This window comes from Lissotriton helveticus, chromosome 3_1 (genome assembly GCF_964261635.1).
Source record: "Lissotriton helveticus chromosome 3_1, aLisHel1.1, whole genome shotgun sequence".
NCBI classification, from domain to species: domain Eukaryota; kingdom Metazoa; phylum Chordata; class Amphibia; order Caudata; family Salamandridae; genus Lissotriton; species Lissotriton helveticus.
In genome coordinates, this window is record NC_136061.1 from 1020632197 (window position 1) to 1020650016 (window position 17820).

General features: G+C 46.3%; 1 protein-coding gene across 4 annotated transcripts in view; it reads left to right on the forward strand.

Moving 5' to 3' along the window:
• The window catches only part of WIPF1 (WAS/WASL interacting protein family member 1), a 550722-nt gene that overhangs the window by 395332 nt on the left and 137570 nt on the right, over positions 1-17820 (forward strand). The window lies entirely within an intron of this gene.

The window sequence follows — 17820 nt, forward strand, 5'->3', positions numbered from 1 at the left end:
CCTCCTTGCCAGGCACGGTTGTTAAACTTCTTTAGTTCATCCTCCATTTCAACATTTCGACCTGTGGGTGGTAGAATCCACCACTGTCTGCCATACTGGCGCTTCTTCTCACAGGACCAGTAAGTTTGACAAATGATTCCAATTGGTTATGCTCTCTAATTTCTGCACATACCTCCCCAGTTTACTCCTAGTCTTTGGTCGATTATGCATCTGATAGCATGGAAAGAGTCCAGATTTAATTAACAGTATTGGTCTAACCTGTAACTTAAAATAATGGGTTTCAGCTCCGTGCCAAGATCATCTTCTTAGCCGATAAATCTTTTACACCGTTTTTGATTGGGAGCTAAATTGACACTTAAAATGTACCAGTACTTAAGTTCAGTCAATAATGAGAGTTAGGGAGAGTTTGGATTTGGTTTGAAATCCTTTATTCTCGTTAAAGAGATTAGTAAAGTTATTTTTGTTTTTATTCAATTAGTTAGTCCGATAAATCAGTTTACAGAAATATCTCGGGAAAATAGGGTTAGAATCAATAATAATGCAGAAACGACTAGTGCAGTCCATAAAGGTTTAAACCCTATTCTAAATGAAGGATCAGAATCAGGATTTATTAGAACCTATAAATGGTTCAAGAAAAGACTGAGATTAGAGGAGCACAAACTTCAAATTCAAATAAAGTTGTTGAACTCCCCATAAAGAGCAGTTTTTGAAACTCCGCTAAGTCTCAATATCCAAAGAGCATCAAAATACAGTTGCAGTAGCAATCTGTACAAATCATGTCCCAACAGGAAAGGTATGGTGCAAAAAATGAAGCTGTAACTAAAACCGTCGTGCAAGGGGAACAAGGAAAAAGATTGTTTTTAAAAAAAACTTTATTTAAGTTTTTAAAAACGTTACAGCAGTGCAAGCAGCATATATAGAATACAATGTTGTCTTTACACGCAATGAGTTAAACGGTAATGCTAGGACAGTGTATATGGCTTGCATACCATACAATAACCATTGTACACCCAGCATGACCAAGTCCTTCGGAGCGCCTCAACGATTTGCTGTAGTGGCAACCTGTAGATAGACACAACTTATATAGTTACAATTTTAATGCCTGCGTCCACACGACTTATACATATCCCACTACACCCCGCATGTATCATTAGGCTAGTTTGCTATTGTAGGTGTATTTCAACCGACACCTACTCTGTCTTGTTCTACTTGTGTAGTGGCCTCTGCAGCTTTCTTCAACAAATACGCTTGATATGGCCCCCGTATATCTTTAGGTTGACCTTTAACAGGCATTAATGCATTGTAATTCTGACTGCGTAGAACAATAAGCCCGGTCTGTGTGCCAGTCTGTCAATTTGGGTAAGGAACCACGCATCCATCTCACCGCAATCCTTCTCTTCGCTAGTAATAGGCCGATGGCTGCCAGTCTGCGTACAGATTTATGTATATTCTTATCATACCCTAGAAGTGCAACTAACAGTGTCTCTGGCAATGCCAGCTCCAACATTTCTTTTAATGCCACGAACACCTCGCCCCAAAAAGCACGAATCTTGGGACAGTCCCACGCCAACTTTATGAAATTGGTACCTGCAGCTTTACATCACATACTTATCTGCCCTCAGCCCATATTTATATAGACGTGTTGGAGTGTAGTATACTCTGTGGAGATATTTAAAGTGAATTAGTCTATGCCGCCCATTCTGCAAAATAGATTGTGTTATTAAAACAATGGGTCCACTATGCTTCAGTCATTTCTATTCCTAGATAGTCTTCCCATTCCTGCTGAAATACATTTTTTATCGGAGTTGTCTGCTCTTTTATCAGGGCAGAACGTATTGTGATTCCATGCTGTGGGGGGTTGGATTGTAACAGACATGTCAGTGATTTCATTTCTTGCGGCTCAGTCATGTCTGCTCCCAATGTCGCGTGCAGTGCTTGACGCACTCTGTAATACTGCTAAGCATCTAGCATAGTCACCCTCAGGGCATGGGAGGCCACTTGTTCCCACATTTTCACTATGCCCTCCAGAAATAGGTCCCCCATCTGCACTATCTATAGTTTATGTAGAGTTTGCAATGTTGCCCAATCGTTACAGAGCGGAAACCACCATACCACTTTAATGGGAGTTTGGGAGAGTGGACTGCCTTAAGTTGTTGGGTAACAGCAATTCTCTGTAGCTGAGACCCTGTACACCCTACGGGGTCTATTATGTGGGGCTTTCCCAGCGAGCCACCAATCAGTAATGTTGGTAGAGGGAGTGGAGACACCATGTTATGTTCAATATATAGCTGTGGCAGGTTATGTGGGCCATGTATCCATTAGTGTGGCATGCAGTATTTGTGCAGACCTGTAGTTTCTCTCCAAGTCTGGAGCATTCAACCCCCCTTCTGAATACGGTTTAGTTAATATGTCCCATTTAACACGAGGCTGCTTACCGCCCCAGGCGAGCCGCGTTAGTAGTGTGCTTAGGTTATGGCAAAAAGCCTAGGCAAGCTAATGGGGATAGGGTGACCAACCGTCCGTAAATTTCACGGACAGTCCGTAATTTTGGCCGTCTGTCCGTTGTCCGTGAAGGATTCTTTAACGGACGCTATTTGTCCGTAATTTTCACCAGGCACAGCTTCCACCCACCTCCATTCTTGACACCGATGCTGTTCCAAAGCTCAGAGACAGACACAGCGGGATGGCAACCCTCACACCTTCAGCCCTTGACTTCAGCCCTTGATGAGCTGTTAAGAGGTGCTTGAAGGTGACAGAGGGGGGCTGCAGCTTCAGGAGCAGGGGCATCTATTCAGATGCAAACAGCCCTGAATGCCTCATGTCTCTGCAATTTAGAGGGGGGCACACACATTCCATTTCTACCCAGGGCCCCAGACATCCTAGACCCGGCCAGATTACACAGAGGCAGCACGGGGTTCTCTCTCGTCACAGAGCTTAATTACTGTCACTAAATTGTAAGCAAATCTCGGTTCTTCAAACATGCAGCCTATTATGTAATAAAATTAAGAAATCGCACAATCGCACCCACACTGATTAACAAAGGACAATCAGTTAAACCAGTTCTCTCCTGTAAGTACTGTACATCAAAGTGGGGGATGGCATTTTGGACAGAGAGCCTGTCATCTCGTTGTCTTGTACAGGAGGGGGCAAGGAGCCCAAGATGATACTAGAAAACTGCATGCCCACCCCTGTGTCCACCCTGGTGGATCCGGTTCCCCCTCCTGTGATGGCTCCTGTCCCCCTCCCTCCGCCTGTAATGGCTCCTGTCCCCCCCCCCCCTTGTGAATGCTTCTGTCCCCCCACTGTGGTGGATCCTGTCCCCCTCCCCCGCCCCTGCCTGTGATGGCTCCTGTCCCCCCTGTGGTGGATCCTGTCTCCGGCCTGGGTGGCTTCTGTCCCAGTCCTGGAACGGCTCCTGCAGCGAGGGTGAAGTTCCCGATGGGCCTCTTCTCAAAAGCTCTCAGCTCAAATTAATATGGAAAGGTGGGCGAGTAAGTAAGTGAAGGGATGGGTGGATGGCTGGATGAATTAGTGAAAGGGTGAATGGATGAATGAAAGTTTGAATAAATGGATAATGAGAGGATTGATGGATTGTTGAGTGAGGAGAAGGATGGATGAGAGAAAATGTAAATAGCTGGATGTATGGGTGGAAGGGTAGCTGGATGATGGATGAGGAGAACGATGGATGAGGGGAAGGATGGATGGATGAGGGGAAGGATGGATGATGGGAAGGATGGATGGATGATGGGAAGGATGGATGGATGAGGGGATGGATGGATGGATGGATGGATGGATGGATGAGGGGATGGATGGATGAGGGGAAGGAAGGATGGATGGATGAGGGGAAGGAAGGAAGGAAGGATGGATGGATGAGGGGAAGGAAGGAAGGATGGATGGATGAGGGGAAGGAAGGATGAGGGAAATGATGGATGGATGGATGAGGGGATGGATGGATAGATGGGTGAGGGGAAGGATGGATTGATGGATGAGGGGAAGGATGGATGATGAATGAAAGGAAGGATGGATAAGGGGAAGGATGGATGGATGAGGGGAAGGAAGGATGGATGGATGAGGGGAAGGAAGGATGGATGGATGAGGGGAAGGAAGGATGGATGGATGAGGGGAAGGAAGGATGGATGGATGAGGGGAAGGAAGGATGAGGGGAATGATGGATGGATGAGGGGATGGATGGATAGATGGGTGAGGGGAAGGATGGATAGATGGGTGAGGGGAAGGATGGATAGATGGGTGAGGGGAAGGATGGATAGATGGGTGAGGGGAAGGATGGATAGATGGGTGAGGGGAAGGATAGATTGATGGATGAGGGGAAGGATGGATGATGATGAATGAAAGGAAGGAAGGATGGATAAGGGGAAGGATGGATGGATGAGGGGAAGGAAGGATGGATGGATGAAGGGAAGGATGGATGAGGGGAAGGATGGATGGATGAGGGGATGGATGGATGAGGGGAAGGATGGATGGATGAGGGGATGGATGGATGGGTGGGTGGGTGAAAGGATGGATGGGTGGGTGAAAGGATGGATGGATAGGTGGGTGGGTGAAAGGATGGATGGATGATGAGGGGGTGGGTGAAAGGATGGATGATGAGGGGAAGGATGGATGGATGATGAGGGGGTGGGTGAAAGGATGGATGGATGGATGGATGGATGATGAGGGGAAGGATGGATGGATGATGAGGGGGTGGGTGAAAGGATGGATGGATGGATGGATGATGAGGGGAAGGATGGATGGATGATGAGGGGTGGGTGAAAGGATGGATGGATGGATGATGAGGGGGAGGATGGATGGATGGATGGATGGATGATGAGGGGAAGGAAGGATGGATGGATGATGAGGGGAAGGAAGGATGGATGGATGATGAGGGGAAGGAAGGATGGATGGATGATGAGGGGAAGGAAGGATGGATGGATGGATGATGAGGGGAAGGATGGATGGATGATGAGGGGAAGGATGGATGGATGATGAGGGGATGGATGGATGATGATGAGGTGGTGGGTGAAAGGATGGATGGATGGATGATGAGGGGGTGGGTGAAAGGATGGATGGATGATGAGGGGAAGGATGGATGGACGATGAGGGGAAGGATGGATGGATGGGATGGATGGATGGATGGATGGAGAGTGGGTGAAAGGATGTATGATGAGGGGAAGGATGGATGATGAGGGGATGGATGGATGATGAGGGGGTGGGTGAAAGGAAGGAAGGATGGATGGATGGATGGATGGATGGATGGATGGATGGATGATGGGGTGGGTGAAAGGATGGATGGATGGATGGATGGATGGATGATGAGGGGAAGGATGAATGGATGGATGGATGGATGGATGATGAGGGGAAGGATGGATGGACGATGAGGGGAAGGATGGATGGACGATGAGGGGAAGGATGGATGGACGATGAGGGGAAGGATGGATGGACGATGAGGGGAAGGATGGATGGACGATGAGGGGAAGGATGGATGGACGATGAGGGGAAGGATGGATGGACGATGAGGGGAAGGATGGATGGACGATGAGGGGAAGGATGGATGGACGATGAGGGGAAGGATGGATGGATGGATGGATGGAGAGTGGGTGAAAGGATGGATGATGAGGGGAAGGATGGATGGATGATGATGAGGGGGTGGGTGAAAGGATGGATGAATGATGAGGGGGTGGATGAAAGGATGGATGGATGGATGATGAGGGGGTGGGTGAAAGGATGGATGATGAGGGGGGAGGATGGATGATGAGGGGAAGGATGGATGATGAGGGGGTGGATGAAAGGATGGATGATGAGAAGGGTGGATGGATGATGAGGGGGTGGGTGAAAGGATGGATGGATGGATGATGAGGGGAAGGATAGATGGATGATGAGGGGAAGGATGGATGGATGGATGATGAGGGGGTGGGTTAAAGGATGGATGGATGGATGATGAGGGGAAGGATGGATGGATGGATGATGAGGGGGTGGGTGAAAGGATGGATGATGAGGAGAAGGGTGGATGGATGATGAGGGGGTGGGTGAAAGGATGGATGATGAGGAGAAGGGTGGATGGATGATGAGGGGGTGGGTGAAAGGATGGATGATGAGGAGAAGGGTGGATGGATGATGAGGGGGTGGGTGAAAGGATGGATGATAAGGGGAAGGATGGATGGATGATGAGGGGATGGATGGATGATGAGGGGGTGGGTGAAAGGATGATGGAAGGATGATGAGGGGAAGGATGGATGGATGATAAGGGGAAGGATGGATGGATGATGAGTGGGTGGGTGAAAGGATGGATGGATGGATGGAGAGTGGGTGAAAGGATGGATGGATGATGAGTGGGTAGGTGAAAGGATGGACGAGTGGGTGGGAGGATGGTGGGTGGGTGAAAGGATGGATGAGTGCATTGGATCGTGGGTGGGTGAAAGGATGGATGAGTGGGTGGGTGGATGGTTGGGTGGATGATGGGTGGGTGGGTGGATGAGTGAAATGATGGATGGATTGATGGATTGATAAGTGCAAGGGTGAATCAATGTACGTATGAGTGAAAGGGTGGATGTAAGGATGGATGAGTGAGTGAAAGGGAGGGTAGATGGACAAAAGGATGAATAGATGTGTGAAGGAGTGAAATGATAGATGGGTGAGTGATAGGGTCAATGGATGGATTCATGAGTGGATGAGTATATGGATAGATGGGTGGGTGGGTGGATGGATGGATGGAAGGATGGCTAAGTGAAAGGGTCGATGGAGAGAGAAAGGGAGGATGGATGGATGACTAAAAGAGTGGATGGGTGGAAGGATTAGTAAGTGAAAGGATGGCTGGATTGGTGAAAGGGTAAATGGCTGGATGGATGGATGAGTGAATGGATGGATGGGATGAAGAGTGGATGGATAAGTGTACAGATGTATAGGGTGAAAGGGTGGGTGGATGGATGGATAATGGATGGATGAGTGAAAGGATGGATGAGTGAAATGATAGATGGAAGGATACATGATGGATAGGTTTGCAAATGGTTGAATATGTTTGGAAATGGCTGGGCTTAATTATATACTATTGCGCGACCTCTGATGTGTCTGTAAAACTTACCTATTGTCCTGAAGTTTTGTCCTGAATTTTGACCTCCTGTCCTGAATTTGTGTCCTGAATTTTGACCCTTTGTCCTGAATTTTTACACTCACCGTCCTCAATTTGCACCAATGCCAGTTGGTCACCCTAAATGGGGATGTTTGCAAAGAAAAAAGGAAACCTGGAAGCACCATTTTTTAATGCAGTGCGGCCTACAAGAAACAGTAGGAATTTAATCTACTTATCAATGGCTTCTGTTCGTTTTTGTACCGCACACCCATAATGTTCGGACCTTACTACCTCAGGATCAGTATGTATCTTTATGCCAAAATATCTTACTGGTTCTGTGGTTCAGTCAATAGGGCACTCCTTATGAATGGGGACAGTAGCTGCTCTAAGGGGGAAAATTGTCAACTCGAGTCAATTGATAAATAGCCTGAGTGTTGCCAAATCTCTCCACCTCCTGGAGCATCAGTTTGAGATTAAGCTCCGGGTCACGTATATAGAGTAATGGGCCATCTGCGTAAGCTGCAATGGTCAGGTTATAGTGCAGGGAATGTATGCCTCTATGTTTGTGGTATTCGTGCATCGTGCAAGAAAGGTTTTCCACGACCAGGGCGTATAGAAGGGGGGGGGGTAAGGTGGCAACCCTGTCTTGTGCCTCTGGCAATGGCTACCGGCCTTGATTAAGTGTTGTTAACACGCAAGTGGGCCACCTGTTGGGCATTCAAGACCTCCACTAGTTTTAAGAAAACGTCTCCTGCACCCATCCTCCTTAAGACTGCTTTTAGAAACCTCCACTCCACCGAGTCGATATCTATAATTAAAGCAGCGGCTTTGACATTCGGGTTCATTCTTGCTATGGTACTGAAGAGAGTTCTCAGATTGCACGTTAGGGAGCACCCCAGCACGAACCCTGTCTGTTCCGGCCCTACAAGTTTTGGCAGCAGGGGTGCCAGCCTGTTTGCCAGCACCTTGGCAAACAACTTGGTGTATGTATTAAGCAGGGATAAGGGTCTGTAGGAGGAGCAGTGGTCAGGAGGTTTGCCCGGTTTCAACAGAGTGACCAGAGTGGCCTCTCGCATTGATGGTGGCATTATCCCGTTTTGCCATCTCTTCAAAGAGATTTACTAGGTGTGGCACAATTTGTCTTGGTATGCATTGTAAAAGGCTACCGTTATGCCATCTGCCCCAGGGACCTTCTCATTAGGCATTTCCTTCAATGCTGCTAGGATCACCGTTGGTCGAAGAGGGGCTATAAGCCTCTCTCTGCCCGTATTTTCTAACCATTTCATCGCTATATGTGTGAGATATTCTTCATCTGCCTCCGAGGCTATGGGCCCCCTAGAGGTGTATAAACTAGTGTAGTAATTCGCAAAGGCCTCGACTATCTCCGGCGTACTGATTACCAATTCACCACCCTCATTATGTATTTGTGAGACATAACAGTCAGTCCTAGTTTGTCTCATTACCGCTGCCAACGTGAATCTGGGTCAGTCACCTTCCACATACATCCAAGCCATGGCATATTTCCCTAAGTGTTTAACTTTGACGTCTGCCAACTCATTGTATTCATCAATTTGCACCCTGATTTGTGAGAGTAACTGGGGATCCCTGCTGTCCTGGAGTATCCTCCAGTTTTTTAAGCGTGGTCTCTACCTTCTGTAGTTGAGTACGGATAGATTTTAAAACTCAAGCGTGTCTAGAGATCGCCATTCCCCTTATGTAGAGTTTATAAGTCTCCCAAATGGAACACATAGTGGGTATGCTACCCAGATTTGTGGCGAAAAATTCTTCAGTTGCGTTACCCAGTCCAGTCTGGAACCAGTATCCAGTAAAGAGTATTGTTGAAATCGCCATGTGCGCACACCACGGTGCAAGTTGGCAAGTGAGATACTTAACATGACCGGCGAGCGATCTGATAGTGTGCGCGCCAGATGTGTACAATCCTCTTTAAAGGGGAGCAGCACGCGGGATGCAAACCAGTAATCTATTCTGGTGTGTGTCGTGTAATGAGGAATAGTGTATATATTCCCTACCCAGCGGAGAGCGTTGATGCCAGACGTCAGAGAGACCCTCCGCCTCTACAATACTGGCTATGGTGCTGGCAGCGCGAGACAGTCATCTAGGGGTGCTTTTTGATCTATCGAAGTCTGGGTTCTGTTTACAATTAGTCGCCCTCCCCCCCCCCCCAAAGTATTGGCATATGGGAGTGCCTCATAATTTTGCCTTGTAGTGCATGGTAAAATTGTGGGTCGTCATGATTTGGCCCATAGACACCCACCAGCAGCACATTAAAACTATGTTTACGGCATCTAGCAATCACGTACCTGCCCCCTGTGTCCGCCTCTACTTTTTGTATCTATAAGCCTGAGTTTTAGCGTACCAACATAAGTACTCCTCTAGCATGAGGTGTGAGAATCCGGCCGAAATGCACACACCTTTCATTCTTCTAGGGGTCAACAGCCCGGATCTTGGGGTAAGGTTGGTTGCTTGAAGTATAGCCACATCCATGTTGTGTCAATGCAAATAAGCCACCACTTTGCGAATTTTTCTTTGGTCGTTGAGGCCCCTTACATTCCAGGACACACATTTAATGCGGGCGTTAGCGTTCGTGGCCTGCATCATGTGTATATTCTACATGTGCAAACCGACGCCTGTTGTGGAGCGTATGTCACCATGTAGCATGTGCACAGATCCTGTTGATGCAACAATTGCTGCCTGCTAGCAGCTAAACTAAAATAACTCCCCCTCTTTCCCCCTCCCACACCATGTCCAAACAGTACGACATGGCACACTTATAACAACATAACTGCCCCCCGCCCTCTGTGAACAGCCGCCACCCTCCCGAAAGAAATTACCCCAAAAATACTGCCCGAGGTGTAATACTCTCGGGCGGTTGTTACCAGACCTGAGGTGTTTTCTGATGGCCTCTGACCGCCCATGCGATGAGTTGCTGTCCAGGCCTTTAAATATTGGAACTATATGAGTGCAGTGTCCATACATTTTATTAGTCCTTGAGGGAAGTCTGCAGTATTGCAGCCCTAGAGCAAGAGGATCTCAGTTCCAATAAATGCCCGACGTGTCTATGTTACAAATGTGTGACCTGTCTTCCACCTATGACGCCGAGGTGCCTAGTTCCAATGGATTCTCCTGTTCCGTGGGCTCCAGAGCATCGCCGCTCTCTGTCGCCGATAACCTCGCAGCTTTCTGTAGCTTCTCTGTATTGTACTTTTTGAGGTCCTGCTGCAGCGGTTTAGGGTCTCCATATATTTTGGACTTGCCGACAAAGTTCACCCTGAGCCTGGCAGGGTAGAGCAGAGCATACTCCACTTGCAGTTCTTTTAATTTGCGTTTCATGGGCCCAAATTGCTTGCGTGCCTCCTGCACCTGTGGGGTGAAGTTCAGAAAAAGGGCCAACTCTGATTATACTTAAGCACTTTTAGTTCTCTGGCGTGCCGCAATGCAGCATCCCTGTCCCTGTAGTTTAGTACTCGCGCAATCAGGGGAGAGGTGATGCCCCGGGCAGTGGTCTGGGGCCCAGTGATCAATGCACGCGTTCACCGACAAATACCTCAGATAATTTTTCGCGGCCCAGCAGGGACACCAGTAGTTGTTTGATGAATAGCTCCATGTTCCGAGTGACTGTGGTCTCAGGTAGGCCCAGAATATGCATGTTGTTGCACCGAAATCGCGCTTCCAGGTCCTCTGCCTTGTCGCACATCGTCGGCAATAATTTTGCCATTTGTTTCTGCGCTGCCCCATCTCAACCTGTGCATCCTCTGCCTCTGATATTCTGTGCTCCGCCATATCTAGCCTTCCGGCATGTTTGTACACGCGCTCGGACATGGCTGTCTAACAGGTAAGCCAGGGAGTCAATCTTATCATCTATAGATGCCAGGCTCTGTTGCATTGCTGCAAGGATATGGCGAATGTCGTCCCCAGAAGCAGCTGACTCACCACTGTGCTCGGAGGGCAATAGGGTTGGTTCGTCATCTCTATTTCTGACCGATTTATGTTGGTCAAAGTGGATCTTAGATTGTGTCTTGTCGCCCTTGCCCATTGCCTCCACGCTGCCGGGCATTGGACCCTCTTCTGCAGTCCCATGTGCAATCTGTTAACCGCTGGCTGTGCATAGTGCCGATACTCCGCGACCAGACACGCACACTGTCCACACCCAGCCAGAGGGTTATGCTGCAATACATGTGGGGGCCAACTATCGCTCCAATTCAGTCAACAAAGGATCACATCAGTAGCCACATGCAGTCTCCATTAGGGGCGCCGCAGGGGATCAGCCCCTCACTTGCCTGGATCCACAGTTCCCCCGCCGAGACAGTTCGATCCACACACAAGCCCTGCAGGACTGGGCCAGGAGGTCTGGAACAGCTGCAAGACAAAGCAGCCCTTTTCCCTACACGCCCAGCAGGGCCGCCGGAGATCGGGGTAGGGGGGGTACTCCTACATCAGACCAGAGGGAGACCAGGTCCACCACCACCACTCTCCGTTTGGCTACAGTGTCCTCCGATGCGCAGGCCGATCGCCCGCAGTGCACCACAATAGGCCCACCAGCGTGCCGCAGCGGTGTGTCACGGAAGCTCCACGAGCTGCTCCGACAGCAGCCGTAACATCGCCACCTCACTCCATGGCGTCACCCACCAGGGCCAGGAAGGCAGAGCCCACTTTGGAAACCTCCGGCTTCGGGATTCGGATTCGGGAGATGCGACGCCGCTGCCACGTCTTGCTGCGTATTCTGCACTCGAGGCCCACAAGTAGACCACTATTTTGCCACACAATGGCAATAGGCGTAGGGGCCACGACGGACTGCCAAACTTGCAGTTTGTGCTCTCCACACTCACGCTCATGTGACACTGCTTAACGCCTCCTTATTAGCCTGGATGCTGCTAATTCTTGCAGGATAGTACGGGCGGGCGTCGGAGCTCGCTCAAGCTGCAGCCAGCTTGGTGTTAGGCAAGCTCTTCCCCCAAGTAAAAAATATAGTTAAAATTCTCCGAAAGTCTCTGGGTCTGAATGCATGTGGAGACTCTCTGAAATAAAATAGAAACATGCACTAATATAAAAAGCAAGAACATGTAGAATCTATTCTGCCATTTATTCAATGGTTCACTGTGTAACAATGAGCTACACTAAAGACAGAAATGTTTACTTGTACATTTCTGAGTAGGTAATGCTTTTCTTATTTCTTGAATGTGAGAGTCATTCTTAAATTATACAATTTTCTATTAAGCATTATATCAACTCAAGATGCATGGGAAGTTCAAGTCTAGTGCAAACTAGAACATGTTGCTTAAGATAGATGTTTCATTATAAACTAAAACGTTCTGTAGTTATGAGAAGTGCAATTCACAGTAAGGTCAAGCTATCAAGTACATTTTTGCATGGTTTAGAAATGTCTAAAACCTCTGTTTATCAAAGGAAATCTAACTGCATCCTACCAATTAATATGGCTGATTGGTACACTTGTGCATTTTCTACAATATGGTTTCAAGTTAATGTCTAAAGCAAACTATCCGGTTTATTGACAAAAATGCTTAATTTTGACTTTTGCACATCAATTCTGCTAAAAGGTTGCAGCTCTGTGTCGTCCTGTCCGGAGGCTGGACAAAGTCCCAACAGAGGTTGAGGCTGCCACCTATCTGCTTACAGGAGCTATTGCAAGAGCTTATGCAGGTCATAACCTAGTCTGGCACCTGGGGAGATTCACAAGGTGGTGAATCTTCAGTTAATTACATTGTCTATCAGAAAAAGTGTTACTGAAAGTAACATATTCTTCATATATATAATAGCAAGTCTGAGGTGTGAGTGAGAGTGCAATACACAAACATTCTGTGCTTAAAATAGTCTAACAAAAGTCAGTTAGATGCACTACCAATGGGAAGACAATACATACCTTGCATTACATCTCATTTAAATTGAATATGTACTTTATTATAATGACTGCAAAAAAAACATGTTTTGAAAACATTGGGAAACCACAGTTTTTGTCTTGTTTGGGGGTTAGGCAGCTGAATAAATACTTATAAGCATTGATTTCAATAGATTTGGAAAACACTGAGAAATCACCAGTGAAATCCACAATATATAAACACTGAAAACAGGATAGCTTATATATATGCAATAAGTTACATATTGTATATATAGTTCATCGATTCAAAACTTTTAGTAGTTAGGGCATGCGCCATAAAAAAATACTGAAAGCTGTAGGCTCAGCTTGCATAACTGCCAGTGGTTCCTATATAAAAACATGTTTGCAAAATATAAAGTATTTGTGGATTTTTATGATGTTAACTGAGTGTTCCTTGATTATGTGCAAATAAATGCAGAAGACGAGAGGCAAGGTTATTGATTGTTTACAAAATATAATATACCCAAATAATATTTGCAATTTGAAGGAAAGATCAAAGACAGGGGATTTTGCTGAACTATTATGCAAATTCTAGGGACAAATTTACATACCATTTCTCATAAGCATCATTTCTTTAAAACAAAAGTGTATACTGCACGCCAATATTGTAAAGAAAATAAGAACCGAGAATAGGTGTTTAGACAACATATAAAAAAATAATTAGGGTCTTCATTCTTAAAGAAAATCCTAGCGTTGGTGCAGGTATACTACTTTCAGGAATTCAAATGAGTTCACGTAAGAAAACCTGCAAACCCTACTCTTAGTGAACATTTAGGAATTCCATTTTGCATGAGCAAATGTACAAGAATGTATTTGCTTATGTGAAAATCTGCTGAGCAAGCACAAGTTCACTTGTTAAAACATATATTTTCTTTTTTATCTAGGAGAAAAATATTTTACAATTTGGGAAGACTCAATTTCCTACTGATGTACCTTTTTATTGGAGAGGGATATTCTGTCCCATTCTTGAAAAAGTGTATGTGTACTCCTATTAGGAGTAAATAGCTGACTTTTTTCTGTGTGGGAATGAGTTGGAACGGAATTGGCGACTACCTTTACGTATGTAGGTTTGTGGGTGTACACAAACTGGCAGGGACTTCCAACACACGTAAATCCATTTGAGTGTAAAATTTACTTTTCTATGTGTAGGCAAAACATTCAGGCATCAATAGCTTTGGGAATCGTGCCTGTTAAAAATGGGGTTGTTGGTTGACTGAGGTGGTCGAGCAACAGCCACAGTACCTTGCAGAAAAGCACTAAATCAACCTGTGCTTAACTGGGTAGTGTGTTACGCAACAAATGATGGACGGAATGCTGAATAAATCATGCATTCACCCCCGGTAAAGAGATCTGGGTTAAATCCATTGTTCTTTTGCTCACCATGCCACCCCAGTTTAGACCCAGCCATATGCAAATCAGTCTTGACCCTGTGCCTCGTGGGAACAGTCCAGACCGAACCGCCACGCCAGGTCCTCCCTGGATCGGAAACAAGCATCCTGGGACCCGTTTCTGGGTATTACCTTCACCAGACAGGCTAGCTTGAATCCAGTGGCACAGTGAGCAAGGGACCCTGGGTAGCGTGGCACAAAAAACAGTCGGGCTTAGCTGTGAGGCAATATGAAAAGTATTTATGCAGCACACAAACAGTAATAAAGTGAAAACCCAGCACAAGAAAAATCCCAAGCCAATTAAGAAAATTAGAGTATGGTACTTTTTAATAAATTATTTGACACGAAAATGACAAAAGTCCAAGGAATAGAACTGGAGTTATGATTTTTTTACGTTTTTAGTATAACTTTGCGCCAAAAAGATCAAATCGGCAACCATTGACATCTAGTTGCACGAGACCGGGTCAAAGTCGGAAAATATGTCCGACTGCGCTGCGAGGCGGTTTGGATACAAGACATGGATTGGACCCGGTTAGCGCTTACCATCGGACTTGCGAAAAGTTAAGTGGGTCAAGGCAGTGTTATTGCCGTATAGCCTTAAGTTAAAGCTGTGATAAAGATTTCTCCATTTGGACTTAGTCTCTGAAATGGAAGTCGAAAATCTCCAGCGGACGAGGCAGAGGGCTGTTGCTAAAGACAGTTCCACAAAGTCGGCTACCCCTTTGGTGAAGGATCGCTTAAACGGATTTGCTGCTGCGGGGAAGAACGGAGCAGGAGAGTCGCGATGTCGATCTTTCTGGTGGTGCATCTCGGTGGATAGGCGAGCAAGCTGGTCCCTCTCCTTCCGATTCTCAGATCAGGTTTTAAGCAAAAAGGTTTTAAGTCTTTTGGATTTTGGCTATGTCAGCACCTTTATCGCTACATCAAAGGGTCCAGGAGTAGAGGGGCACCACTTGGATGTTCAAGACTCACTCAGGCTGGGTCCAGGTACAGGTTCAAGATGGAGGAAGCCTTTTGTGCCCCTGTGGCTCAGAACAGGAGGCCAGCAAACTAGCCTTTGTGAGTCACTATAGAGATCCTGTGTCCTGGTACAGTTAAAGATCTAGTCCTTGTCCCTAGACTGAAGGTAACAGAGCAACAGGGCAAACTGGGCAGCAATCTAGCAGGTCAGTAGTCTTGTAGAGCAGCAGTCCAGCAGACCGACAGTCCTTCTAGCACCACAGCAGTCCTCCTTTCTGGCAGAGTATCCACAAGTCCAGAAGTGTACTGAAGAGTTGGTGTCTGACTTCCTACTTTTGTACCCTCGAGCCCTGATTCTGGAAGGGGGGAGAAGCTTCTGGACAGTCGCTTTGAACTGCATAGACTTTGTTGCTTCCCTGCCCTGGCTCCAAGCTGGTTTCAGTAACTGTGGGGATGTTAGACCCTTTGTTTGAAGGCACAGCACAGGCTATTCAGTTGTGAGTGTGGCTGTGCTCAGCTATGCATCGACCATCCTGCCAGCACATGGCCCATCAAGCAAATCTCAGACACCAAACATGACATAAATACCAGTTCCCGTTAAGAAATGACAGCTTATTAAATGGCATAAGGAATCCCCAATGTTATCCTAAGGGAGCGGTAGGCTTTGCAGTTGTGAAAAACGAATTTGGGATTTTTTTTACTAAAGGAACATGCAAAACTTAAAAGTACATGCCTAACATTTTAGTTAACTTCACCCTGATCTATGGGCTATTTCTGGCACACCTAAGGGGTGACTTTTATTTATTAAAAGGGGATTTTAAGGCTTGGCAAGGGGGTTTCAATGCAGAGTCGACATAGCAGCTTAAAACTGCATTCAGGCTGCAGTGGCAGGGCTACGACATATTTTAAGGTGCTACTTAAATGGGTGGCGCAATAAGTACTGCAGGCCCACTAGAAGAATTTAATTAACAGGTCCTGCTTATATGGTATACCATTCTACAAGGGACTTCGAAGTAAAGTAAATATGCCAGTTGGGCACAAGCCAATTTAAACATGCTTTGGGGAGGGAGCACAAGCCCTTTCGCACCAGTGGGTTAGCAGTGGTAAAGTGCGCTAGGTCCCAAGGCCAACAAAAACGAATTCAGGAAAAAATGGAGGGTAAAAGGTAAAATGTTTAGGGTGATCCTGCAGAGGGCCAGGTCCAACAGGGCCCATAACATTTTGACTCTACAAAAACGTGCAGATTTCATCTAGTTGTAAAATATTAACAAGTCCTTGATTTAGCACCTGGTATTTGCTCATTGATGTGGCAATGGAGTCAACGTGAAATCAAATGATTTGCTCGAGAATTACTGAGTGTGGCCAAGTAGCTAATTTCACACTCTTGATTGGTCTCATTAAACCCAGATGTAACTTGGACAATGGAGCATGAATATTTTCAAGGTTTATTTTGAAAGTAAAGTTTTGTGAAAGCAAGTAAATGCATAAAGTTAAGTTTGCCACCACAATTCACACAATCCTTCCTTCAAATCTAAAGTAAGAAAGGAAGCATTGTTTATTTATAACAGGGGTATATCCTGAACTCTTGTGTAATATTAACTCTAGTTTAACCAAAGTGCTGGCATATTTAGAGCCATACCGTGATCAAAAAGCTACTCTAAACACAGCCCTTTTATAAACTAGGTCTATGACTGTTCAAAGAGTTGACCGTAATAGAGCCTTGGCATGTTCACAGACCAGCACAATAAGAAATGTGACCTAATCGGAGACTTGCTAGAATACAAACTCTGACGTAATAAAAAATGGTACCAAAGGGGATGATGGATGGAGCGTTTGAGCAAATCAAACACTCACCCCCAGTCAACTGATCTGGGTTTAATCCATCACCATTCTTTAGCTCACTCCACCACTCCAGTTCAGACATGGCCATATGCACATCAGTCTGACCCTGTGCCTCATGAGAACAGTCCAGCCCGAGCTGCCAAACCATGTCTTCTCTGGACCGGAAACAAGCATCCTGGGACCGGTTTCGGATTCATAATCCTCATCAGCCAGGCTATCTTGAATCCAGTGGTAAAGTGAGCAAGGGACCCACGGCAGTTCGGGCTGGACTGTTCTCATGAGGCACAGGGTCAGACTGATTCGCATATGGCCATGTCTGAACTGGGGTGGCGGAGTGAGCTAAAGAATGGTGATGGATTAAACCCAGATCAGTTGACTGGGGGTGAGTGTTTGATTTGCTCAAACGCTCCGTCCATCATCCCCTTTTGTATCGTAATAAAAGATGGTATCATCAGAGTTCTGCTATAATCTGAAAGCTGCTACAACCTGTCAATTTAGTGCATGCATCAGATGACACACACAGATTCTGTAGCATCCTATCGCTTTCACAAGTAGATATTTTAGAAAATTCCACACCCTTGATTGAGCTCTTGACTCGCCAGTGTTCATTTGAAATACGTTTTATGATTGTTCTCGTTTAAGGTGACTGCTGT